The sequence below is a fragment of the Scomber scombrus genome, chromosome 1, assembly GCF_963691925.1.
Source record: "Scomber scombrus chromosome 1, fScoSco1.1, whole genome shotgun sequence".
NCBI classification, from domain to species: Eukaryota; Metazoa; Chordata; class Actinopteri; order Scombriformes; family Scombridae; genus Scomber; species Scomber scombrus.
Genome location: NC_084970.1, coordinates 23,307,438 through 23,334,612, shown reverse-complemented (window position 1 = coordinate 23,334,612; position 27,175 = coordinate 23,307,438). Strand labels below are relative to the sequence as shown.

At 41.2% G+C, this 27,175-nt stretch overlaps 1 protein-coding gene across 3 annotated transcripts in view; it reads left to right on the top strand.

The window, feature by feature from the left end:
* Positions 1-27,175, top strand: part of ankrd11 (ankyrin repeat domain 11) — a 117,112-nt gene that overhangs the window by 49,147 nt on the left and 40,790 nt on the right. Inside the window, exon 1 of one of the 3 annotated variants that reach the window (XM_062423494.1) lies at positions 16,463-16,793. The exons of the other annotated variants lie outside the window; for them this stretch is intronic. The gene's annotated coding sequence lies outside the window, so the exon portion shown is untranslated. Of the gene's footprint in view, positions 1-16,462; positions 16,794-27,175 lie in introns of those variants that run through there. 3 annotated transcript variants of the gene reach the window in all.

Genomic DNA, 27,175 nt, shown 5'->3' with positions numbered 1-27,175 from the left:
TTCTGTAGATACCAGTTTACCATCTGATTGTGAATCCAGTCTTGAAATTCGTTGTGTGTGTGTGTCTTAAAATATGTGAACGTAATCTTCACGGACCAGATTTTGATCTGTGTGTTGGCGTTGAAAACAAGTAAAAATGGCAGTTTGCCTGAAGTGCCACCGCGGAAAAGCCCATGATGTACAGTTTTTGTTTAGAATGTATCTCACAGGTGTTGATTTAGATGGAAAATGAATTTGAAGCTCTCCTCTGTGGTGTTCAGTTAATGTTTTTTATCTCACTGAATTGCTCTTAAAACGCCATCAAAAAGCTCATTGTAATGCCATATATTCTAAAATAATGACACATATGTAAGAATTGTCTTCAGCTTTGCTCCTGCCTTTTTAAATTGTCTTAAAATCATTTCTTATTTTTGAGTACATTTTTTTCAAACACTTTGTAAAGTAATTTTAGTAAACCAATTAATTTGACTATACATCATTTGCCAGGTAGCAGAGGCTTTTTCAGCCTTACAGCACCATAATCGTTTCCATCGCTGTAGGTTGCAGGGTAAAAGCGCTGACTAAGCTCTTTGTGGTTGTTTGGATGTCTAGACGAAGCCTGTAACATTTCATCTGACTGTCCTGAGCATCTGCCATATGCTTTGATGAGATGAATACTCTCTGCTTGCTGGAACTAACCCCCACCCACTAAACAACAGCTCACCTATGCTGTATGCTGCTCACTCCCATTCAATCTCCACCCAAGAACCAGCCAGTAATAAGAAAAGCTTATAGTAAGTAAGGAAATAGCATTTTATATTTGTAGAAATTTGCTCAAACTTGAAGGTGATTCATTTAACTGTGTTCATTTGTGCCTGTAGTGCTGATTTTTAATGAATTCATTAATGTTCATGTTCCAGCAACACTCACTGTTTCCCATTTAAAGTCATAATTATCTGTCTTTATTTTATTGAATATCTTCAGGTTTCTGACTGTGACAAAACAAGATGTTGATAAGGTCTTATGGAAATATGTAGATCCTTTACTTACTCTACTAAAACATGTTTTGTCACCTCTGCTAGTTTACAACCAGGACCAATAAACAGTATGTGGATTAAGTTGTTTGCCTTCTGCTGCCTCATTAATATCACTTGCGAATCAAAATCAGGGCCATAACATTTTTTGACATACACTATTTATGGTGAATAAGATCAGTTATTTTAAAAATTGACATTGGCATGAACAATAGTAACCTGACTTGAAGATAATGATTGCAAATGTATCAGCTGTCACATTATTGCACGCTCTGCATTTTCTTTTTTTCACATCGTGGTTAATTTCAGTCCAGTAGCTGTAAACTCCCCACATGTGGAAGGCAGCCCAGCACATGAGAATGACTCATTGTTGTGTGTTGTGAAACGCTTTATTTTTGAATATTTTGGGGATTTATCAAAGCGGAAAGGAGAAGAAACGCACAAAGGGAGTTTTCTCTGTTTACATAGAGTCAAATCATCACAGCAGGGTTGTTTGCAGTTTATCTTCAAAAAATTCCATTTCAGATTTTCTCATTTTTCATATTTATTTTAACGTGACACACAATTCCAACTTTACAACGCTCATCCGCTTTGATATGGAAATACTATTTTGAAGTATGGACCGCATAAAATCAAGCGTGATTCGGTGAAGACTGAATCCAGTAGATGTTGCTCTGGATGCTGCTGAAACTGTCACTCTGATATGGTTGAATGCCAGAATTGGAACAGTAAATTATCCTGCTTATGCCTGTCACACACAGTAAAAAAGCAGGAGAAAGAATGTATACTCTTACATAAATGAGTAAGTGATGTGACAAACATGGAAACAGATTGATCTATGCTTCATTAAGATATGATAAAGGCAGAATTTATTTTTTTATAGCGTTACGTTTGCACTTTGCTCTGATAACAGCATATTGTCTAATGCTCGGTCCCATCTGATGTGTAGGGAGCCTGTTTCAGTTGTCCTGCCAGTGTTGGTGTGATGTTGACCGCTGGACCCTGAGGAAGATGAATGAATTGGAAGTGTATTGTCTTTTCTCCCCCCACACCCGCAGAGTTGAATGCTACATTTTGGCGTCAACGACATGGTTATAAACCCATCATCATGAATTCAAGTGGCAAACCTGCAAGACAGTTTCTCCAATAGTCCTGTTAGTGTGTGTTTGTTTATTTCCTCCCACACAAACAGGTCGTTGAGTTCAGCCAAGGTGTTGGTATCAGACAGTTACATCAGCTCATTGTTTTCTTCTTTCAGACCAGTTAAGCTCCAGTTTCATTATTGAGCTGCACTTTTTTTTCCTGCAGAAATGGTGATCGTGACCTCTTGCTCAATTCACCTGTGCCCCAGTTGGCATTATAGTCTCCAACTTTCCAGTGCTGTGCCTCACGTAGCCAACTGGGCTGAGCAGCAGAGAAATGAGGTCCTGCATAGCAGTGGAAAAAGCACAGCACCTGTCACTGAGGCCTGAGGGGGACAGAGTGGATAGAGCTATACCAGCAAGCTCTATATGTTTCTTCCTCCATTTCTGTATCAACTAAAACCCCCTTTCCCCTTTAGATTAACATATAACGATATCCACAATGAAATATCGCAAAGGACGATATGGTTGTTGGGGTCGTTGTTCTAACTCTGCTTATCAGTTCGTAAATGTGATATAACCCTTCATTATTGCAAACAAAGGCTACATGTCTGCAAGGACATGGCTATCTATGTCACGGCATGTAGTTTTGTCCAGATACAAGCTAGCACGCATGGCTAACATCACATCAGTAGGGAAAGATGGAACGCGGTAAATGTGGCCTCACTTTAGGAAAAAAACAAACGACAAAACGAAGTGCGGTGCAGGTGGGAAGCTTATTAGCCACAAGTCCGGTTGCACATCAAATCTGATGAACAGCGTCGATCTGAAAGACTGTACAGTGTTTGATGTATTGCGGTCTCTGAGCCCGAGTATGTCACCAGCCACCAGAGGACAGCTAGCTGTGACACTGTGTGTAAGCATGTACATTACTGTAATATTGTTGTCATAAGCTGTCACTTTTCTTTTTAACCTTTTTCTCGTTGTTCAGCCACATACAGGAATTCCTCAGCTGCATTCGGACTGAAAACAGTCCTGTGTAAAACAATCCATCAGGCTGTGTTGGTGTGTTTGTGATGTTTCAAGTGCTGGTGAGACAATGAAATAAGATCCAGCGGGTCTGGTTTGAGTAACAGATAATTGCGTTTAAAGGCTGATCAGAAAAACACTGCACAGCGGTTTGTAATAATCACAGACAGGATTTTACAACTCTGGAAAGTTATCACGCTGCAGCCTTGTTTAGTAGTGCACACATGTGAAACACGTCTGTGTGAATTGGCGTTTACAATGACAGCACGCTATGTCACTGAGGGAAAGATTAGGGAGGAAGTATTTAAAACAGAAGCTGAAGGTTCAGTTTAAAATACCTTGAATTTACTTATTTTAATGAAACAATAAATTAACGATTTTAAAAAAGAGATGTTATCTTAACATTTGACCTCTTTTTTACCATATTGGAATCCAAACTGGGAAATGATAAGAACAAGAATCGATAACCAGGATCGGAGTCAATAAAATTGAAATGATCCCCAACCCTTAACTATTACTGTATAGTCTTGTTGTGAATCTATCATCCTGTAGAGCTTAACTATATCCCTCCATAATTTGGTAAATGATGTGTTACATTACAGTACATGAACGTTATTTTTCTTATGGCAGAAATAATTAAAATAGATGTCTGGAGGTTTTAGTGATCTTCACTATAATTAAACTAAACTTAAATGAGACCTTAAAGGGCTCCAAGGAAGCTTAAAGCAATATATAACCTTTACGGGGCTCCAGAACAGCCATTTAGTCTCATTTTGTGTCTATTTTGAGAGACTGCAGGATTAAAATTTAAAGCTAAGACAGTGGTCTGAAATGTGCCCTTTATTTATAGATTGATTTGCAAAGTGATTACAGCATATTCATCTTGATTAGTGTTCACTGGGAAGTTTAAAGATATGTGTTTGTGTGATCTAAACCACTGACTGGCTGTCTACTTGTCATAAGCTTACAGGAAAAGTCTTCTCCCCCAGATGGAGGTTCATGTGGTAAGACCAGTGACTCAGTGTATGTTCAAATGTAGTTGCTTCAAAGACAGGTAACACATCACATCACATTTAATGATGCATTTAAAATCACAGAATACAGTTAAGAGCACAGAGTTGCTTTATTTTGAAATGTAAGAAGGCCATTGAACTTCAAGTCTTGAATGACATTCAAAAAACAATAGCAGGAGCTTATTAATATTACGGCTGTGGCTGATCAGGAACAGTTGCCAATTTTACACCAGGCACAGACACAGCTGACGCGCCTGACACAGCTGACGCGCCTGACGCAGCAGAGCGCGTCCATTATAATCAACTGAAGCTGCTACACTGACTATGTAAGTGCACAGGCATCCCCTTTTTCCAATTCTGAATCAGAACTGGTTCTAAAATTTTAAAAACCTGAAGTATTTTTTTAAGGTTGGTTCTTTTATTTGTACTATCTGTATACGTGTGTGTGTGTGTGTGTGTGTGTGTGTGTGTGTGTGTGTGTGTGTGTGTGTGTGTGTGTGTGTGTGTGTGTGTGTGTGTGTGTGTGTGTGTGTGTGTGTGTGTGTGTGTGTGTGTGTGTGTGTGTGTGTGTGTGTGTGTTGGGTCAAATGCAGAGGATCAGTTTCCCCATGAGGATCAATAAAGAACTTCTTCTTCAAAACATTGCAGCAGAGCACCTCCTTTATGCTGGGAAACATACGGTGGATAGAAACTGCCTTGTGTTCCGTCCACTTTCATAGTTTGAGAAGGGGAGGGTGCTGTGTTTGTGTGTAGGTGAGTGGAAGGATGGGGGAGCTGGGGGTGGTGTGTCCTAATGGAGCTAGATCCGTACGTGATCAGGAATGAGATGAGGCAGATCTGCTCCTCACCTGTCCTGTAGAGAGGGGTAATAGACAGACAGACACACACACACACACACACACACACACACACACACACACACACACACAGTGTATCAAGGCAAGCCTGCCCTGAGTGCTAGCGGGATAATCTGATGAATCTCCCTCGCAGCATGTGTGCCCACCTGTTAGTACAGCCTCTGGTTCCCACTTCAATCACTACTACATTACTGAGGGGGGTAATGGTGTGTGGATGAGCATGCAAGTGTGGCTCCAGGACTGTAAAGCCCGTTAACGGTTATAAAAATGTCTGGTTTGAGTGGGGTGGGTGCTGAACAATATAGAGGTAAAGTGATGTTTGAGCATCACTGATTAGATGTAGAGATGGCTTCTACTTGGGTTGAAGACAGATATATGGTTATGAATAATGAGGTTCAGTGTTTTGAAGACATAGGAACCTTCCAGAGCTTTGCTAGTTAGCAGTACATGTGCTAACTGGACCAGCCAAACCTCTGAGCAATGCCCCACTTACCACAGTTATCACCACTTTCCACCTCTCTGGAACGCTCCTTTCCAAACACCAACATTACTCTTGTTGGCATGATTTTTAAATGTCAATAGTTGAGCTATTAATTAATCATCATGGGATTAGGATGACAGACAACTGTTGAGTCTTGAACATTATTGCTGATTTCCCTCAATTTTCTGCATGAATGCTATTGTGTTCTGTTCAGGAGAATCCCATTTCACTAGACTGCTGTCACAACCCAGCCCCCCCACCCCCCAAAAAAAAGTTTTTAATTATAATCATTTATTTTTAACAAAATTGAAAAGTAACTACAAAAATAACACCAGAAAAAACGTAGCAATGGTTACAAGTTTGTCATCATGGAAAGTGTACTGCTGGAATGAATCCGAGACTTGCTAACACCAGCTTATGTAGCTTAGCAGCTAGTAAGGCCAGGTGAGAAGAGTTGATGGTGATCCAAATGACCCTGATGACTCCTCTGTTCCCCCCTCCAGCCTCCTGCAAGCAGCAGCTATAGAAAGCACAGAAAACATGTAGACATATGACCATCAAATTGTCCATACAGACCATACATTCCTGCTCACTCATCCAAAACACCATGAACCCTTTTTTCTACATCACACTCTGGTTCATTCTACACCAGCGCCTGCCTCCCGTGTGTTTTACTGAGCAGCCCCAACAACAACACGGGGGGATGGGTAGATTGAGTAGTGGGCAGTGATGTGGATAACTGAAAAAAAGCCTTTCGTAGAAAAATTAAGAAGCGCCAAAGCGATTGAGTGCGCTGGTGAATGCAGGAGAGCAAATAAGATGAAGCGGTGTGTTTTCCTTCTGTGTGGTTGTTGAAGCTGTTAGCTGGTGTCTCTAGGCAGAAGTAACCAGCAAACACTCATTGGTCTCCTGCACTTCCCCTCTACCGTTCAGTGGCTTTCACACTCTGCAGAAACGTGAGCCTGAATAAATTGTCACACGCTCACAGATTATCTTCCCAGGATGTTATTTTGTGCAGGGAGGATGTTTGAAATGCCAGTCACAGACGCACTGCACCCTCCCCCATCCTCTCTCCCACACACACACACACACACACAAGCACACACACACACACAATCCTTTATAATGTACTGTTGAGCAGCATTGGAAGAGTGCAGTGTAGTATTGCAGAGCTCTGCAGGGCTTATTTTTGTGTTTTTGAAGTGTGTGCACGTGTGTGTGTGTGCGTGTGCACGTGTGTGCACATTGTGACAGTGTGGTGTAAGGAGGCAACACGTGAGCAATTCTCACAGGGAGACTTTATGGAGAGGCTGATTTACAGCACAGCTATTCACACTATACTGCTTCTTCCTCCAAACCCTCCCCTCTGTCTTTCTCAATGAGCGTGTTCCTTTTTATCTCCTTTCAGTCCTTTTCTTTCCAGCTACGTCCCTTTCCCCTCATTCCCCTTTTTTTAAAAGCATTCAGCCTCCCCAGGTAACATGGCGAGATGAGCCATCTGAGGCAGGGAGGGAGGGAGATTGAGCACGGTCGAGGCATTGACAGAGTAGTGAGACCCAGCAGGGGTGTGAGCGGCTAAATATAGAGTGCCGCTTTGGAGCGGTGATGATGTCACAGGCCAGAGAAGAGAAGAGAGGCAAACAGGGGGGAAAGAAGAACTGCAAGGCTCAGAGGCAGCAGTCACTTTTACAGGTCGATAGTTAGTCATGCTCTGGCTCTCTTACTTTTTCACCTAAAGACAAACACAAAGAGCTGTTTTAACGTGTATCTGTCTGCATTTTGAGCTTTTTATATTGTTGTGTGGGAGAAATTGTTTTGAAATGCTTTTAGAGGCTGTCCTATGATATTTAAATTTGAGTAGCTGCATGATCTTTTATGCTGTAAAGCAGTAATACTCAGGACTTAACTGTTTATGGTAATCTTTCTGCAAAATGTCTGATGATTAACAAAGATAGGTACCATGTATTATCCTCTGAGGTGTGGGGGAAAATAATGTTCTCATGTAAAATACAATCATCTTTACTGTTTACTCACAGTTGGCATTCAAATTGAAAGATTGTTTCATTGCTTTAAGTGCTGATATTGTTTAATTATAGAGGCAGCAATAAAAAATAAAAAACTAGGACTGCTAGGACCTCGCTCCATCTCAAATGTACAGTGACACCCACCTTATCATTCCTAATGGGAATGATACCTATGTTGCACAGCACCTGTATGTAATCTGTGGATATGTGAACGCAACTGTAATATGTTGCAATAAGAGGAAATGGGAGGACAGCTCAGTGTACTGCAGAAAGATACATGTGCATTTCTGCACATGCTTCAACTCTAGTTCTGTTCCTCTGTTAGGACTGTTACATGCACCAGTACAGATACATGACTTCTACAGAGAGAAGTGTATAATGCAGTGAGCAGCATGTGACTGAAATTTACAGTTTAGGTGTGTGTGTGTGTGTGTGTGTGTGTGTGGCGTGTGTTACGGCTGAAGAAGTAGAGGGCAGGGTTCGCTGGTAATCCAACACAGCCTTTTTTTATCAGTGTTCGCTTCTGCCGGGTCAGGCCCAGCGAGGCTTTTATTGCAATGCGGCAGCTGCAGCACAAAGCCTGGGCCTATTCCTATTGATCTCTAAGCCTGATGGATTCTTAAGTACAGAGGGTTGGCTAGTCTGGTTGGAGCTGTCTTACATCATCTGCATTGACTCAACCTGCTCAGGCTAATAAGATGACTTCTTTCAGAGAATCCCTGTATCAGGTTGTCCAGCAGCATGTGACAAAAAAGTGTTGGCAGCCAAAAGGTTAATTTTTAAAACGTTTGAGGCTGTAAGGATCTAAGAGTAAATGACATCTGGCTGAGCTGAGCAACACTGAACTGGACTATGCACTGAACCTTTTGTGTTAGTTAACATGGCAGCTGTAAAAGTGTAAAGCTGCTCCTCTTTATGACCTGTCTTCACACTGAGTGTCTCCTTCTCAATGTTGTCCTTTCTGTTGTCCTGTTTTTCATCACATTATGTTAGTTGTTGGCCTTCATCTAGCAACATTTTGTTTTGGCCAAACAAAATTAAACTTTTCTGAAAACTTGCAAAAGCTTGGCCTTGAAAATTGCAGTTGTCACTCTAACATGTCCACTAATATGGACATAGTTTAGAAATAGAGTTGTAATTTGTTCAAAATGAATGTGTTGTTCTTGCTTTGACCTTGCTTTAATAACGTTATCGTTTTTACTCTGTTTTAGAAATGGAAGATATTGAGCTGTATGAAGTGATTCTATTTTTCAGTCATTTCTGGATTTGGCTGCGGGGGAGCATAAACCCCATATTTGTGTGTGTTGGTGTGCATGGGCCTGCCTATGTCCCTCATGTCTGATGTAGTGTGGCTTTCTTGTGTAGGTTGCTAGGCAACATGCTGTAGAATTCTCAGTCATAATCTTTGATTTTAGCTCAGAGACGGAGAGGAGCAAGCGGAGGAGGAGGAAGCAAGAATGAGCGAGTGTTTCAGACTGCATGACTTAGCCCTCCTAGAAAACATATTCAGTGACTTTTTAAATCTGGACTTACTGGCTGGATTCTTCTCCATCAAAAAACTTCTTAAAAAATGTACTTCTAAATAGAGTGTTTCTTGCATGTGAGGGCTACACATTGCTTAAACGTGTGAAAACTGGAGAAAGAAGGAAGGTTTTGGATTTAATTTAGCATATAATCTGCACATGACTGCCTCAGGTGATGCCACTGTTTGTAGGACTACCAGACCAATAAAATATAAAACTTGTTGTCTGTCACACGACACTAGGCTAGTTTGGTGTCACTAGCCAAGGGATGGCACAACTAAGCTCTCATTGCTAACAGGTTAGTTGGCTACACAACAAGGTACATTAGCTGTATTCAACTAATGCTCTGCTCAAATCGTGTTCACGTAACCTATAACTCATACAGACATTTGCACACTTTGTTTTCCTACCTAAGCATGAGAACATGTTTGTGCCACTGTTTCAGCTTCAACCTCTTTACCTGTAAATAAACCTTCACATATCCATTTTTTCCTCTCACTGGCTGACTGTATGAGCTAGCATTTGACAATTTGACTAACCCAGTCAATTGAGGAAATTACACAGACCTGTCAGCCAATGAGACACGAGTATTTCCATGTTTGTTTGTTTTTCTTGTTAACCCTCTCCGATTGGTCTTGCTCTGAGTGTCCAGACCAGGTGACGCACATGGTGATCATAGTAATTAAATGATTGGTTTTCTAATTTTAAGATTTAATGTAAAATGCACAGAATATTAACAGTGTTAAATTTGGATATCAATCAGCTGCTTATACTAACAGCAAGAAATTATTTTATTTTTGGAGAATCAAGCATAGGATTTTTAACATTTTATTATAATCGACTATATTGCTTGAACTCTTCGTGTGTAACTGCATTCAGAAATGTAGGGGCAAAAGAACAAATTAAACATACTATTACAGAAATTTCTGATTCATGTTTGCTAGCTTATCTGTACAGAAAGTGTTTCTACTACGTTTTTCAGTTGTTCGTTACACAAATACTCTTCAATTTTTATCAGTACAGCTTTCTACACAGGTTGCGTATTAGCTCATGTTTCACTTGCGTTTCAGACTCATAACTGTATTTTTGCGCTTCAATTTTATTTTCTGCTGACAAAACGCAGGTGGCCTACACTCAGTACTGTGCCTGAACGCATCTTGTGTAGATACACAGGCAGAGCTCTGAAGCTACGGCTCTTCTGCTAACGTGCTGCTTTTGCTACGTAGCCTGTGTGGAAGCTGTGTTGATCACAGGGGACATGAAATAAAAGTAATTATTCTCAACGGGAAGGGAATTTCAGTTGTGTACCTCAATAGATAGCGCATGACGGGAGTAGTAATTTGACTTATCCTGTAGTAATCCCTGCTAAGAATAAATTCACTCATGCAGAACAGTAACAATCTCTTCCGCCATCTCATATCAAGTTGGTCCTAGTCACACATTTTGATTGGCTGAGAAATTCCACGGAGCGTCTACTCACAGTCTTTATCATCGGGGCATTAGGCTGCTGTGTTTACACTGGCTTCATTTGAAGCCTGACACTCCATATGCTTAAAGCATTATAGTCAGACTACATTCAATACTTATGCTATTCAGCTCCACTTTCCCTGGGTTTAAACATACTATCTGTCATAGTTACTGTGTTACGACTATACTAACAGTATCATAATCTCTAATGTTTACAGTTGGATAGTGTTTTCACTGGCTTATCAAAAAATTAGCAGGAAAAAATGTCTGAAGCAGTGAGAGCCCGCTTCAGTGCGCTTTGAAGCAGGCTGAGCAGAAATGAAAGAGACGGAGGAGGTGGAGACGGGTTTGTTGTTGAAACCGAGCATTTCTTGATAAAGAGCAATTTGGTGAGCAATAGAAGAGAGAGTGAGAGTGAGTGAGGATGGAGGAAAGCAGCCGTGTGACAGCACAGGGATAGTGTGTGTAAGCTGATGAGCTAGCTAGCACCCTAGCTGGAATGAAAAGCCTTTGTGTGCTTAATAAGAGTGCTGGCAGCGGTCCAGCAGCTCTGGCTAGTGTAGGATTAGGCTCGGACAATCAGGACTGCAGGATCAAAACAAGTGGCAGGAACACCAGGGTCATTCTGCTTGCTAGGATACCATCTGCTTTGCTTGCCTGCCTGCCGCAGTCAGGGGGAGGGGAAAGAAAGAGAGAGAGGAATGGGGGAAGGGCAGACCAGAGCTCTACAGGCAATAATAATGTTGAGGAGGCAGCTCTGTATGCAGCTCAGCTTTGCTCTGCTCAGTTCAGCACGCAGCGCTCTGCTTGCTCATACACATACGGAAACCCACAATATATGCCTGTGCACCAGTATGATCAGAAAATGTTTACTCATAGTAGAGACCATCTATTTTTGCAGCTCCCCAAAAAATAGACGTGGCTTATCCTGACATTTGAATAAATATTCTTATATGATAATAACGTTTAGTTAACCAATAAAATTAGGGTAAAACCTGACTCCTCTTTATTGATATTCATATAAAAATGGTTTGTTTTGTTTGATCTCTAGAAATACTAATCTGACCTTAATGAGAACTGACATGAGCATATTTGTTTCAACTCTGGTCTCATTGTCTCGCATGTTCACAGTTAAGTTTAATATTCTTCACACAGAGAATAATTGCACGCAGATTTGGTAGAAGTATTACCGCTGCATGTGCTCATTTTTTTCTTTTTCTCCTTCCTCCTGTACCTTGTTCTGACTTGGCAAAGACATGCTGCATAAGAAAAATGGCCCATGTCGAGGGAAAGGTAGTATAACAGGAAATTGCATGAATAAATATGGATAAATGTGTTTTACGTCTCAGTGGCTGTGGTGGAGGGGCCTCTTGGACGAGCTGATTGCTAAGGCTCTTAAGGGATCTTAGTATTCAAACAACATCATGCTATCAAAAAAAATAAGCTGCTGCCTTCATTTTACGACGAACACACTAAAACAGAGCAGACTAAACACTATTCCACAATTATCCTTCTTACTTTTTATTTCTGTCTTTATTTGTCACATTTCTCCAAACCTATCGGTCCTGCTTTAGTCTTACGCTCTCCAGTCTCAGACACAACATTTCCTGCAGGCCCCATGACACACTCTTTCTCTCCTCTCTCACACACACACACACACGCACACACGCACACACGCACACACACGCAGAGCTCAGAGTAGGGGTGGTAGTCAGATTGGTTCAGTCCCCCCTTTGTATTAGTGTGGAATGGATGTGTCCGTGCTTGGCCTGCACACAGTGTTGTTGGGGGATGGAGGGATTGGGGGGGGGTCAGCCAGCATGGCTCCTAGCCTCTACTTGAACTCAGATCTTGTGGTTAGCACATTCCATAGTGTGTACCTTTACCTTTAAAACAATTATTTAGTTTACTGTTATAAGTGTGATAATTTGATACATCTTACCTGGTTTGTGTGTAGTTTTTTGGACAGAATTGAGAAGCAATGGGCAGGGTAAGAGATGTAATGGGGGACGATGTGCCAGAGGACAGGAGACAGGTTGAAAGTAAAGAGACATGAGGACAGACAGTCTAAATCGAGGTTGTGGGTGGTGGCTGAGGAACAAGAAGAGAGAGGGGAGGAGGCACAGCTGATGTAATGTGTAACAATATCCATGCTCTGTATAAATGCCTGTGTGCACCTTTAGTGTGTGTGCATGCATTAGTACTGAGGGCCAGCCTGCTGGCTCTCATCAATAATTCACCAGTCCTTTTAGTGCATCGCCCTCCTCCTTACATCCCCTCCTCCAGCTGCCTCCTCTGTCCTCCCTCTCCCCTCTAACCTCACCCCATCCCCCCCCCCCTCTTTGCCCATCTCCAAAACACCACACCCCTCATTACTCGCCATACTCTTGTTACCCCAAACCCCCCATGCGATCAAGTCCCTAGCCGGTACCGACCAGTGTCCATCTCTATGCACCTCCCCCTCTACTCACACACAATTGGTGGCAATGGAGCATATGTCAAGCAAAGCACATATCTCTTCCTAATATCTGCGCTTTATATCATCAACTTCATGGTCCAAGTTCTGTAACAGGGACATATCCCAAGATAATCTGTGCATGTATGAGAGGAAGAGAGAGAGAAAGTGGATGGAAATGTATTCAAAGAGATGACGTAGTTGGTTGTTTTGGTTGCAGCCGTCCTCTTGTGGATGGCAGTCTTACAGCCTTTTGGCAGAGCTCCCATGGCCGCATTAAATGGTGATGCAGCACAAAACAGAAAGAAAGGAAAGAGAGCGCAGTGGGGAGAGGAGTTCTGCCTCTCTAGTCATTTCAATATTGAATTTTTCAGTAATTTTGTTATTGTAATATTATTTGCCCTTTGCATTCTGCTCTATGAATTGCTTGCAATGTAATTTTGTAAAAGCTAGTTACTGTAGTGGCCCAATAAGATGCACTGTGAAACTTCTAAATGTAGCATCAACAACTTTTAAAAAGTTTCACTCATTACTAACTCTAATGAGTTAGTAATAAGTTAATTGAAATGATGGAGCTGCGATGCTCCATTTTGGAATAGAACAGTTTGAGATTTACTGCATATTTTTATACTTTTTAGGGGAAATTATTCCATAAAATGTTTATATTGACGAATGCCAACCCTTGGCTTAGTGTTAGCACTGTTTTGATTCCACACTAAAGTCTCTAAAGGTTTATTCCAACCAGTACAAAGTGAGCAGCCTCAACACAAAACACAGTTGAAAGCCCATACAACCTAATCTGAAAACTGACTTTTTAAGACTGATAGCTTTCCCCCCTCTGTGTCACCACTTCTCCTTGTTCTCCTTTTGCTTTCCATCAATGCCTCTCACTGAAGGCACTACTCCCCCTTTTCTTCTCCCAAACAGGCCGACCCAGCTCAGGCCCACATATAGTGTGAAAACCGCTCCATTGTATTGGAAAATCTGTGGGAGGGACAAAGGGAGGAGGAGGAACAGGGTGCAGCGGTGGAGGTGATTAGGAAACCAGATCCGTGGCCGGGCTTCAAAGGGAACTGGATCTCTCTGCAGTGCTTATTGATCAGCCAGGAATGTTGCCGGTCTCCTTGGTATTGGAGTGAACTCTATCTGAGATACTGTACCAGGGAGGCACTGCACTGCCCCCACATATATTTAAATCACAGCGCTCATCAGTCCCTTGTAAGACGATGCCTGTATCTTAGCAGGCAGGAGATGCATGCTGCTTGAATATTGGCACTAGCTGTGTGATGTGTGTTCAGACAGCAGTGATCTCCCACTCTCAAGGTGTGCAATCAGACAGATATGTTGGACTGTCTCCCACCGTGACCCTTTATGTGTCAGTGTTAATCCAGGTTTCTGTGTGTTGGGATTTAAGAGTAGATTTTAAGAATAAGTTGGCAGAGCTTTTTGTTTGCCATGAAGTGCAGAGATCAAGGGAGGCAGCAGTAGTGACAGCCATTGTTTTATTTAACTCCCTCTTTCCTGTCCTCTCATTTTCTTTTCCATTCTAATGTTATCTACCCCCTCTTCCTTTCCCTTTTTTCCTTTCCCTCCCTCCCAGAGAGAAGATGCATGCAGAGCCAAGTAAACACTTTGATATGCGGAAGGAATCTCTCCCACCCCCCACCCTCTTCTCTTCTCTCTCTCTCTCTCTCTTTCTCACTCTCTCCTCACAGCCTATGTAGGTCATCATGACTCACTCCTTTATGCTTCAAAAGCCGGATCCCTGATCAGTTGCTCTATCTTGAGCCCTCTCACGTTCAGCGTTGTGTAAGAGGAGTGTGTTTGACAGAGTGTGCGGGGAAGGGAGCTGCAGACAACCATTTTATGTTTGAAATCAGTTTTCTGTTTAATTCGTACGTCAGAATGTTTCAAAGCGTTAATGCTGTTGTTGTTGTTGTGTTTGTTTCTGTGGTAGTGGAAGTGAGCATTTTTCGCCTGCAAAAACTCAATTTTTAAATAAATGTATAAAAACAATTGTGGATTACAGGAAACAACCCTGCCTGCCTCTCTTCTTGTCTGTACACTGCATTCACTCTGACCTAGATGCTGAATCCATCAGCTGCGGCAAGCAGATTTAGTATTGCGTCAGAAATACAATGCTTAGGCCTATTTCCAGATCTGTGGTGAAGATTTAAGTTTGCTATCAGTCATATTGTTTTGTCTTGTAACTTTTCTGCTTTATGTTAAATGCAGCTTTTCCCCTTTAATACAGCTTTACTGAGGTCCTTATTCATCTATGCACCTTCAAGTGTAATTTTAGATAAATATTGAACATCTGAACATCTGTTTTTAAGTCCAGACCAATTCCATGATCATGTTTACTAGTTATTAGTTATTAGATTCAAATCCAGGTTAGATATTTTGCCCACTAGGTTGGATGAAATGTAAAAACTTTCTTACTGGTCTTCATCAGCCCAAAAATCAGCAGTTGTCAATATATTTGCACTTGTTAGTGCGCGACTGTGTTGCTAGGTTCACAGCCATATTGCTAACTTCATACTCACTACTCTGGTCACCTGATTCACTGCCACATACACACTCTCTCACGACCACACACTCACTATACATACAACTTACACACTGAGGTATCCCTTAAAGCAGCTATACTGCTTGTACAACATTTTAGCAAGTTAGATAAAATCATGCAAAAAAAAAAGTTCCCGGAAAAAAACACCTGTGATGGACTCAGCCAGTCGCCGATTGCCAATATTCTCGTCTAATCGCCCAAGCCGTGCATACACTGCACATCTGATGGCTGTGATTACTGCTACCAGTCCTCCAGCCTACCTGTTGAATGATTAGCTCACTTTAAATGTGTATAGTCTTTGTGATGGATTGTTTAGCCATGTTCTAGTGTGCAGGAAAGCCCTTTCTTCTCCGGTCCCTCCACAAATGGTGGAGGATCTCTGTATGAATGTTGCCTTATGCTTCTCAACTCTGACACCTCCTGTTAAACACTGTGGCCTCTTGACGTGCGTGTGCGCATCCATGTGCGTGTGTGTGAGAGGAGGAATTATTGCCTGAATTCAAAACATTTAATTTTACATTTTTAATTGGAAGACCGCAGATGAAACTGTGTTGTCTGTTTCTGCCTCATCTGCTTGCAAGTGTGTGTAATTTTAAAGGGTATGGTGAAACTGCCGGGGGCTGCAGTCTGTCAGAGGCATTTACTAGTGAAACCCAGGCTTCAAGGACCAGTTCACTATCCTGACCCAGATCCCGAAAGGCCTTAGCGTGTCACATGCATGTCCTTTTGTCCTGCTCTCTCCGGGGCTGCTTTCATATTGGCCAGACCATGGCTGGGGAGAAAAGGGTGCACAGGGACTTTTTCTGACGGGTCACTCAACCAGACAAAAACAGAAGGAGGGTTGAAGGAAAAAACACAATGCCATGCAAACCCCCCCCCCCCCTCCTCCAGTGCTCCCTGAAAACACTCCAATATTACATCACATACATGGAGGGCTGACAGTTAACAGTGTATCGACTAGTCCTAATGTTGGTCAACCGTTACATGCAACATTATGCCATAACATAAAAGGACATGCTGAGAGCAGATTTTAATAGCCAGACGAGCACAATGGGGTGAGAAGCTGAGGAGGGATGTGCATCTGTGTGCAAGATGAGGAGGGGGGTTGGGTGTACCATGGTAAAATGGAAGCTTTGTGGAGGAAACCTGAGTAGGCTGGGTTTTTGGGGCTGTACATTCACACGCCTGTATCATCTATCCCTTCTCCCTAGCCTCAATGCACCCCTTGTCCTCTGAACTGCCCCACCACAGTGGACCCCTTTGCCTCCACTTCTCCGCTGGTAAGAACTGAAACAAGACGTTGACTTTGTTAACAAGTGGCTCTCCTTTAAAAAATGCAAAAGTCTGGGCAAAGACAAGTTTTGAGTTCTGTGTAATCATGTCCAGTTTAGTGAGCTGCAGTCCAGCTTTGCCTTCCTGTCCCATATTCTATCATTACTTTGCTCCCATTTTTTTACCACTTGGTCAACAGCTCCTATTCCCTCCAGTCACGTGTGTGTGTGTGTGTGTGTGTGTGTGTGTGTGTGTGTGTGTGTGTGTGTGTGTGTGTGTGTGTGTGTGTGTGTGTGTGTGTGTGTGTGTGTGTGTGTGTGTGTGTGTGTGTGTGTGTGTGTGTGTGTGTGTGTGTGTGTGTGTGTGTGTGTGTGTGTGTGTGTGTGTGTCGTAGGCTGTCTCCCTCGCATGGGTAAATAGAAATGTGTTCCAGCAGTGTAATACAGCAGTGCATTTCTGTTCTGTAGTTTTCTTCTATTCTGTCTTTCTTGCTCATCTTCAAAGTAAGTTTTCCGTAAGAGAGTGGGCGTTTGCAGTGGGCCATCAACAGGAAATTCCAGCCTCGGAGTGTGGGGGTAGGGGACGGCTGAGAGAAAAAATGAGGAAGATCAGGAGTTTGTTTGGCAGCTTTACGAGAGCACCCAAAGGTCTCAGACTGATTTAGTCTGCATGAGAGCTCCTTCTAGATAGTTGAATGGACTGTTACATGGCCAGATAAATATCGACTATATTAGAAACTCTCTCTATTGCTTTGTCTTGCATGTTGTATTTTTTTACTATTTTAACTTCAGCTCTCTCCTTATCCTTGCTCTGCATGTTTATCCACTATAATTTTTCCTCCATCATGCTAAATTTATTTACCTCCTTTCATTTTCCACAAAACATGTTTGTTATTTTTGCTCAAATTCTTTGTTCAGCTCCATCATTGTTGCTGAGATGACTCAGCTGCTTTACCCACCACAGCTCTCACTTAAGACACTCAGCAAAGTTTTAAGCCTTATTAGGAATGTACATTTTCAGAACAGTGTGTCCTCATATTTAGAATAATTCCCTCCGAAGTCCTTCTAAAACTGAAACTACCACAATATAACCTCTACCAGTCTAAGTTAAGTTTGTTTCAACCTCTTAACATGTGTTCAATTCAGACACAGGAAAGAGCTGTACTCCATCTGTCTGTTGTCTCACTGCACCATCAGTATGCTCCAACAAATACAAAGCAACAAAAACAAAAAAAAAGTCAAGAATGACACAGCCTTTTCTATCATTAATACAGGTGAAATAAGAGGTCCATGGGTCTAAAATAAGGTTTGGCACACAGGAGAAATCTGATCACTGATCTGCTGCATTTATACACAGATTTACAGTAGGCAGGTTGCTACAGTGCATATAAACACATCTGTGATTACCTGTGAAATCTGGTTTCTCTGAGTATCCTGGTTGCTTAAATGAATATAAATGCACAAAATGAAAAGAAAGGGCTGAAGTCAAGGGCAAGTGCCTGTTTTTAAGAGGAAACACAAAATAGGTTATACCGACCGCTTAACAATACGGCTGCAACTAATGATGATTTTCAATATCGATTAATCTTTAGATTATTTTCTCGAATAATAAATCATACATTTGTTGTATAAAATGTCTGCATAAATTCCTATCAGGGTTGTGTGTTGGCTATTTTCCTCGTGACATGAATCAGGATATTTATCTTTTTTTCACCTTTTCAATTCCAAAGGAGTGAAAAACACTCCTGTTTTCCTTTTTAAAAAGTATGCGTCACCCCTTTTCTACTTTCTTGTTGTAATAAATAATTTTTTTTATCCCTATTTTTCATCTTCTTTCCTCTCACACGAGAACAGTTTGTGTTACCTCTGCGGTAGGGCTGTGAAGGGTTATGGGTTAAAGCTTTAATTGGCTAAATTGCATGCATATGTTGATAGCTGTTGTCTGGAAGTGTGTGTGTTTGTGTTTGTGCACATCTGTGTGCAGGCTCAGATGCTAAGGAGTGATACCTTGTGAACACCGGAAGAACAATTCCCTCAGGATAGTGCCTCTTTCAATTATTGCAGTTTCCATTCCAGACAGAGATGGGGAGCCAGTACACACGCACACGCACACGCACACACACACACACACACAATTAGAGACACACGCACACAATTATACTGAGAGATAAACAGATGCTTAAGTGTTGGGTCTAGTGGTCTTGCAGATAGGAGCCGTAGTTTCCTAATCATCATTTATTCATTGATCACGTTGCTGGCTTTGGGTCCAAACAGTCATTTCATAGTCCAGGTCAAAGGTTAAAGCTTGGCCAGCAAAGACGTCATGTCATTTCATGCAAAGTACTTTATGAGAATTTAATGCTAGCCATAATGACTAAAGTACCCTTTGTTTTTATAAATGTGAATGTTAGGTCCAAACTTTGGTGTTCCTTATTGATGGTATTTTTAATCTAAATCTACCGTGAACAATCTGTTGATTGTTGTTTGTTTTTTGTTGTTATTTTTTAAACTATTTTACAAAGTAGCCAAAAGTATAAAAAGGATAAAGGGAAGTAAAGAGCAATAAGTCGGCACCAGTGCAGACTCTGTGTTGAAGGATTATTCTCATTGTTCACTACGCCCTTGGTGGTTTGCGATAGAACAACCCTTGCACGCAAATGTGTAGCAGCTTATAGGATTGAGTCTTTATCCCTATATTGACAGGAGGAAGCGTTTGTGTCCCTTCACACCAGGTTGTTCTTTTGCTGGACAGGGTGAATTTTGGGATGACGCCCCATTTAAGCCACACACAGCTTTGATTCAAATGGAAACATAGTTGATTTTTTTTTTTTTTTTTACCCGGAATCAAGATCAGAGTTGCAGTTGTCTTTCCGGACCATAAAAGATACTGTTAAGTATCTTGGCAGTTTAAGGTGATGACTCCCAGCATTATTGAAACACCCTTAGTAAGCACACGCACGAAGTGAGCTGCCTGTTAAGCACAACAATGCTAACAGCAAAAGCATTAATGATTATGAATAAGTCAGAACAACCAAGGATTCGGAACATTTTGATGAACTTGACTAACTAGAGCAGCCATGCTAGGTGGCTAATGTCAGGCTACTTTCAAATTTGAGTTGATTAGTCATGTTTGAGGTCGACCAATGATGGGCAAATCTTTGCAAGCAGAGTTTACATGGTACCTTCTTGTGGCCGTCTTTTACACACTCAAAATAATAATCCCACAGTAGGTTGGCACTGTGCGTAGCAGCTTCAGCCTCAGTGAATGGGTGAATGTTTGCGTGTATTGTAAAGCAGAAGTCTAGAAATGCAATCCATCTACTGCTATAAAGGGGCAGCCCTATTAATGGCCATTTGAAGTGTCCTGAACAGCACTTGCTCAAACCACTAATTAGAGCCTTTCTGTCTAATCTGATAGGTTTATTGATTGTCCCATTATGAGTGCATGTGGCCTGCCACAGAGCCTACGTGCTCAGTTGTTTGTTTGTCTGCCTACCTGTTAGGTTTGTTTGTTCTCTATCAGTATTCACTCTACTGAGGTTAAGGTCAGGGTTTGGCTCAGGCAAGCTTAAGTACTTAAGACTGTTTCATGGTATCGGTGCATTTCCATATGCATTGGATGTATGTAAAATGCATATGGCAGCAGTTTGGTTGGGTATGTGTTTATAATGAGTTGCACACACCTACAATGACTTCAGAAATTAACTAACTCAATGTAAGTGTTAAAAATAGTTCAGAGTGTTTAAAAGTTGGGTTGTCCAGGTTTAAAAACTACAAGGACAGGTAATTAAATGGCCACAGTTATTTTTATTTAAAGTTATTGCTGCCAAAAGGATGCTGGGGAAAAAAAGGAAACGGTTCATCTGAGTCTAGATGGAGTCATTAGCAGTGTTGCCAACTTGGCGACTTTCTCGCTAAATCTAGCGACTTTCCAAACCCTCTTAGCGACTTTTTTCCTCAAAAGCGACTAGCGACAAATCTAGCGACTTTTTCTGGTGTTATTGGAGACTTTTCTGGTGTTTTTGAGACTGAAGTGAAAGGACGTATCGCTCTGCAGTTACTGTCCTCAACGAGCAGCGGGTGCTGCTGTGAGCCCCTCCCCCGTCCCAAAGCACGCACAGGCAGTCAGGTTCACAGTAGCCTCGCGCAGCAGACCCAGCTGCAGTCAGAGCAGAGAGGAGACCCACACCACTCCGCATCCAGACTGCAAATTCCACCCCGCATAACAGTCTTTTGATTAAATGTAATATTCTGACATTTAACAATACATAACAAAATTGATTTAAATTTTAAAAAACAAACCAATAATCAACATAAGAATATTAATTTGTAGATCTAAACATATTTAGGTTTTTTTTGTTATTCCTCTCTCCTACAGCGTCCATTATAATTACACGCAAATCGAAAATTATGCAAATTATGTGATGACGTCATTTAGCGACTTTTAGGACAGCCAATAGCTACTTTCCTTACTGAGGAGTTGGCAACACTGGTCATTAGCTCTGCCTCTGTATGATGATGATGTAGTGTAAAAATAGCATTTTTAATTTAACTTTTTAGTTTTTCTTGTGGGAACTTAACTGGAACTTATGGGAACAGGTCAGCTTGATGAAGACATCATCTCAAGACGAATGAATTCTGATGTTGAACAAAAAAGTGTTCAGATGTCTCTTGGAGTCTTGGACCTATAAGTGTGAACACAAACAAATACACGCTGAAAAAACAGATAGTCTTTTTAGAAAATATTCACATGCCCTCACCACTGCCTCAGTCTGGCATCAGTTCCCTGCCCCCTCTTTAAGAAGGCACCGCCCCAACCCTCAGCTGGTTGTGCTCTGCAGTAGCAGGCCTTTCATCCCTCCATCCTTCCATCCCGCCATCCGGCCCTGCCCAGTGATTTATAATTCATCTGGGATCCTGCCCCCCTCCACCCCTCTGCACCAGGACAGCATTAATATTCTGTTTGGTCCCCAGCTACGCTGCACCACGTGTGTGTGTCTGAGGAATGATTCCTGAGTCTTAACAGCCTCGCCACTGAGGCTCCACTTGGATTGGTTGTTATTGTAGCTGTATGTGTTCGTTCTGTTCTGGCTGTGCCTGCGTTCCTCTGTCACTGTGAAGATCAGGTTGCTTGTCTCGCTGTCTGTCTGCTGCTGGTCTCTGCCACTGGTTTTCCTTATCCTTTTGTCTTCATGTGCCAAGTCAGCTCTCCATTGCACCTTATCATCCTGTGTAATGATAGAAAGCAGTGTGGCAGATAACAGTGATGATGTATTGGCTGTTTTTCTCAGAGGGCTCATTGCAAGTACTTTCACGTTTCTTCATCATTTCTGACACCTTTCCTCACTAGACTAGGTTTGGGCACCAGCCTCAATACTTTTAATGCCCTGTTTACATGACAGGGCATTTGTCGTGAAAACGACAAAATATTTTATCGGATGTGCCTTTCGTTTTAGACGGTGACTGCGTTTTTGAGGCTTAAAAACGCAAAAAAGTGAAACCACCTCCACAGTGGAAATCTTAAAAACGCTCCACCGCCGCGTTCCCGTCTAAAGGGTAAAAACGCAAAAGTCTGCCTTAAATGCAGCAGAGTTTTTGCTGCGGTCTGAAGCTGTAACCTAGGTGACAGAGACGCTCTTCCATGTGACGTCACTTACCTATCCTTCTGCTGATACCTGTCTGCTGCAGCGGGCCGACAATGACAGAGGAGGGGGGAGAGAAGTGTAGACCGAGACGAAATGGTCAGTTTTTGTTCGCTTCTTAGCCATGTTTTGGTTTTGGTTTTCCATTTCGCGCTACTAAAGAGAGAAGTAGAGGGAAGGTTCTACACAGGCCCGTGGACTTTGTGGTGTTGTGGCCGCCTGGCATGCATACAACATTGAATTCCACAAACTTTTGCGTCACCATATGCACGCAGATTTCCCCCAAAAAATGTTTGTCTAAACGCGGAATAAAAAGTGAGAATCCAACTCCACTTTTGCGTTTTTTGTTCAGATCGTTTCCGTGTAAACACAGCCTAAGAGTACTGACTTTGGTATTACCAATATCTATTAACATTCGATCAGTCTGTGCTAAATTTCATTACCCTTTACTGGCAGGTTGTGGTTTGAATTGAAATAAGCATTGAGAATTGTTCTTATGAGCTTTTCAGAAATCAAGATCTGGGGATATTTGGAGCGATGTATTCAGTGGATCAATTGGAAACACTGCATAGAGGAACAGTACAAGTAGAAACAGCCACAGTGATGATGATGCTTGATAAAGAGCTGCATACGACAGGTACTTAGTGCATTTTCGGCAAAAGGCACATCTCCAACTGGTACCTTAAACAACTTATTTTACCTTGTTTATTGTTAATTCATTATTTATTGTTTATTTAACGTACACAACAAAATGTTCTAAATAAAATGTTGAAATTCAGAAGTTTGGACTTTTAGTAAAATTTTATTTATTTTTTAATATAATTTTTTTAAAGTAAAATACCAAATAAATAATTGATATAATAACTGATTTCTAGGTACCAGTTTCAGTTCAGATTTGAACGGTACCCAAACATAAAATGGGCTTAGGTAAACCAGACCTGTTACGTATTTCTACACATCACCTGTTGGAATAAAATATCATTTAATAAATACACAAGCGTCCGTGATGTTCATTAAAATAGCTATATTGTATAATAATAATAATAATATTTATTAATATTATTATTAACAATAGTATTATTAATAATATTTTTTGACCACTGTTGGAATACAATATAATTTAATAAATACACAAGGGTCTGTGATGTTCATTAAAATAGCTATATTGTATTATAATAATAATATTTATTAAATGATATTTTATTCCAACAGTGGTCAAAAAAATGAAAGAAACCACATTTATTACAGCACTGGACGTCAGGAGTGGATAAACCCGGTTGAAATAGTGCCCGCCCGTATGCGACCCTCCTCGAAGAGCAGCGAACGCACCCGTTTACAGTTTTGATTCGAGAGCACAGCAGAGATCCGCAAGCACAAACTCCCTGAGCGCGAGAGGAAGAACACGAGTGTGAGCGCAGGAAATCTGCGCGAGCAGCGTTGTAACTGAGTGCGAGGACACAGTGCGAGCATGCGCACAGCAAATTTGAGCGTGAGAGCAGAGTTTTGAGAGTAAATATCACAAAATCTGAGCATGAAATCAATAAATACTGCTCTCAAATCCATTTAATATGCTCTTGAATTAAGAAAGGAATAAACTCCATAGACGTCGACCCTACGTAGAAGCATAAATCAGCCTTTAATGATGTATATGAAGACTTTGTGGCCATTAATTTTATAAGGACAGCTGTTGCAATACTGTTAGATATGATGATTTTTTTTTTTATTGTCATCGTCCTGTTGTTCACAAGAGGACACACTTACAATATTTGATTTTTGACATGTAGCTCTTTTTCCTTTTGAAGGATGAATGCAATTGTGAGTTACTGTGGACAGAAGCTAACGAGATAGAGATGATTGTGGTCACATACTCTGTGTAAAGAAAAAGAGCATCAGTGAAATGCTGGAAGTGGCAGGAAGCAGAGAAACCAAACAAAACCAAGAAGGACAAAGTGAGGCAGCACACAGGTTGTGTGGAAGAAAGAATAGGTGAAGATGTCTTCATTAAACAAAAACATAGGAGTCTTCATGCAAAATAAAATGGCTGTCACCCGCTGCGAACATGTTCATTATCCTTTAAAAAAGATTTACTTTAACCATCATGTACAAGAACAAACGATGCCTGGTGCAAGATATACAGACCGTGTAATGGGAGTGTTTGCAGCTCTTTGACGACTTACAGCTGACTTGCATGAAGATTCTTGAATACCTGTCTGAAACACTGCAGGTTTTTCATCTGAGGAGTCTGTCCTTCTGAATGAAAATGGGGCTGTGAAAATATCAAAATTACATTAAAGTTACTTTTGTATCGGCCTCATGATTATAGTTTCATAATTAGACATCTGACTTCTTATCTCCTGGAGAGGATCATGTATATGGTTGTGTGTGTGTCTGTCCACAGTTAATCTTGCATCCTACTGGACCCATCAGTTTAATATTTTTGTGCACATTTATGCTCAAGGACCTCTTGTGGTTGTGGTGATACACAATTTTTGAAAAACCTATTTTATACCATTGGCTGCTGACTCGTCACTCCTCTTAACCAACCAGTAGGAGGTGATCAGCTGCTGCTTCAGTTTGGCATGTTGTTTATGTTAGAGACAACCAATCATGCCTTGTTGGGATCAATGCCAGATTTCAGTACCATGAGAGCAAGTGTGTTGTGAATACAAATAAATATTGATAAGATTCTTTATGAGCCTTTCATAAAGCTTAGACTTTTATCTTTTCAGCAGTCCTCGCTATTTTACGAACAACATTACAGCAATGCAGGCCTGATTTTGACCTTTGTCGTTGCTCAAAAACTGACATTCAAAGAAAAGTTTGTTTTAATCTTGAAGTGGAGCATGTGCAGATTAATTCCATACCTGTTATGTTACGATCCACCAAAGTTAGACACAATACCAGAAGAATAAATGCCTGTTTTTGTTATCTTCGCCATCCTTACTGTACACACCTGGTAGAGATCTGGACTCTTCAGTGCTCTCTTCTAGTTTAATAATTGTATTTTGTTAAATGTTATACAATGTGTTTTGAATGTAATCAAAGCTCATATTATTTATTTCCTTTAAAATATTGATGTCCATATATTGACAATATTTTGTGTGTATTTCAAGCTTGTATTGTTTAGTACACACTGTGTTCACAAAGCTGCTTAACAACAGCTACCATCATGGCATACAGTGTGCTTCAAAAGTGGGACGCTTTTTGGATGATGGGCGTTTTTTACAACCGTGTGTGTGTGTGTTTGTGAAACATTATGATGCTCATCTTTGGAAAGGTCATATCCACCCTCTGTGCCTCTTCTCCCTTGCCTATCTCTCGCTCTGTTCATTATCCATCTAGGCTTTCTCCCTCTGCTCTGCATTTATTTTTACCTCCTCACGTAATCCTTAATTAATGTAGATCCAGTCACTGTGCCTCACATTCTACTACCATACACACATACTTGTACACACGCACACACTCACTCATTCATGTTCTCTAAAGCAGGCGCACAGCACGCACACTTTCAGTCATTTATCTTCTCTGTCATTCTCCTGCAGGAGCATAATGATTTAGATCACACGCACACATCTTAACACGTTGCACACTTTACAATAATATGCAGATGTATTGGCCTTATTGCTCAGTTAGCTATAAAACACAATAACCATCATGTCCTGGGTTCAAATCTGGACTGGGACCCCAGACGCATGTCATCTCCATCATTCTCCAGCTGTTCTAAATTGTCCAAAGAGATCTGATTCAACACCAGTCGCTCATTGTTAACCACACTATGTTCTAGATTTCAGAATGCGTGCTGGTACTGGAAATTATTTTTGTATTGATCGACACTTCAGACTAAATGATAGTGGAATAAATATCTGTTCCTTGAGAGTTTTTCTTAATCATATGAAAGCTTCATGTAGAAAATATGTTATTCATTGGATTCATTTTGACTTTGATCCATTTTTTTTTAATTAAAAGTGATCTAAATTAAAAACAAATATGCACAACTGTTCACTCTGTTCACTATTGCATACCTAAATTATTACATTCAGTACTTCTTAGAACTTGCATAAGAAGTTGAACAGAGATCATTTGTGTCAAATGATTTTAGGATAGTTGAGGTTAGCTGTCTGCACAGCGCCTAAACAAAGTCACTGTTGAAAACAAATCTGGAACTGAAGGCATGTGAGAGACTCTTCGACAAGGTGGAAGAAGCTTCTGTAGTCCGATGAGACCTTCCTGCTAATGGCATTGTTTGGTCCAACCACTATACATGTCCAGAAACACACCATCCCCACCATGAAGCATGGTGACATTTCAGAGCTGACTCTCACTTCTGATGGCCACCCTAAACACTAAATGCTCACAATCTTAAACTGACGTCACTGGTATGATCAGTGTAAGGGCGCACTCACACTAGGCAATCGTACCGTGCCCAAGCACGTTTGCCCCCTAAAGTCTGGATTATTTGGCTAGTGTGAGTACAAGTGTACCGTGCTTGAGTACGGTACACTTCCCTGGCCCAGTACGGTTGGAAGAGGTGTGCTTGAGCATGGTACACCTGGTCACGCATGCACACTAGGGATTAATATTTTTCAGAAAATAAGACATTTATATCCCGCGAAATGAAGCCAATTTTCCCGGGAATCCCGGGAAATCAACGATTTTTAAAAGGCAACATTGGCTGAGCCCTGGTCATTTCAAGCAACACTAAATGCAGCGAGGAGACATTATGCATATATGGATTCCCAATCTGACCTT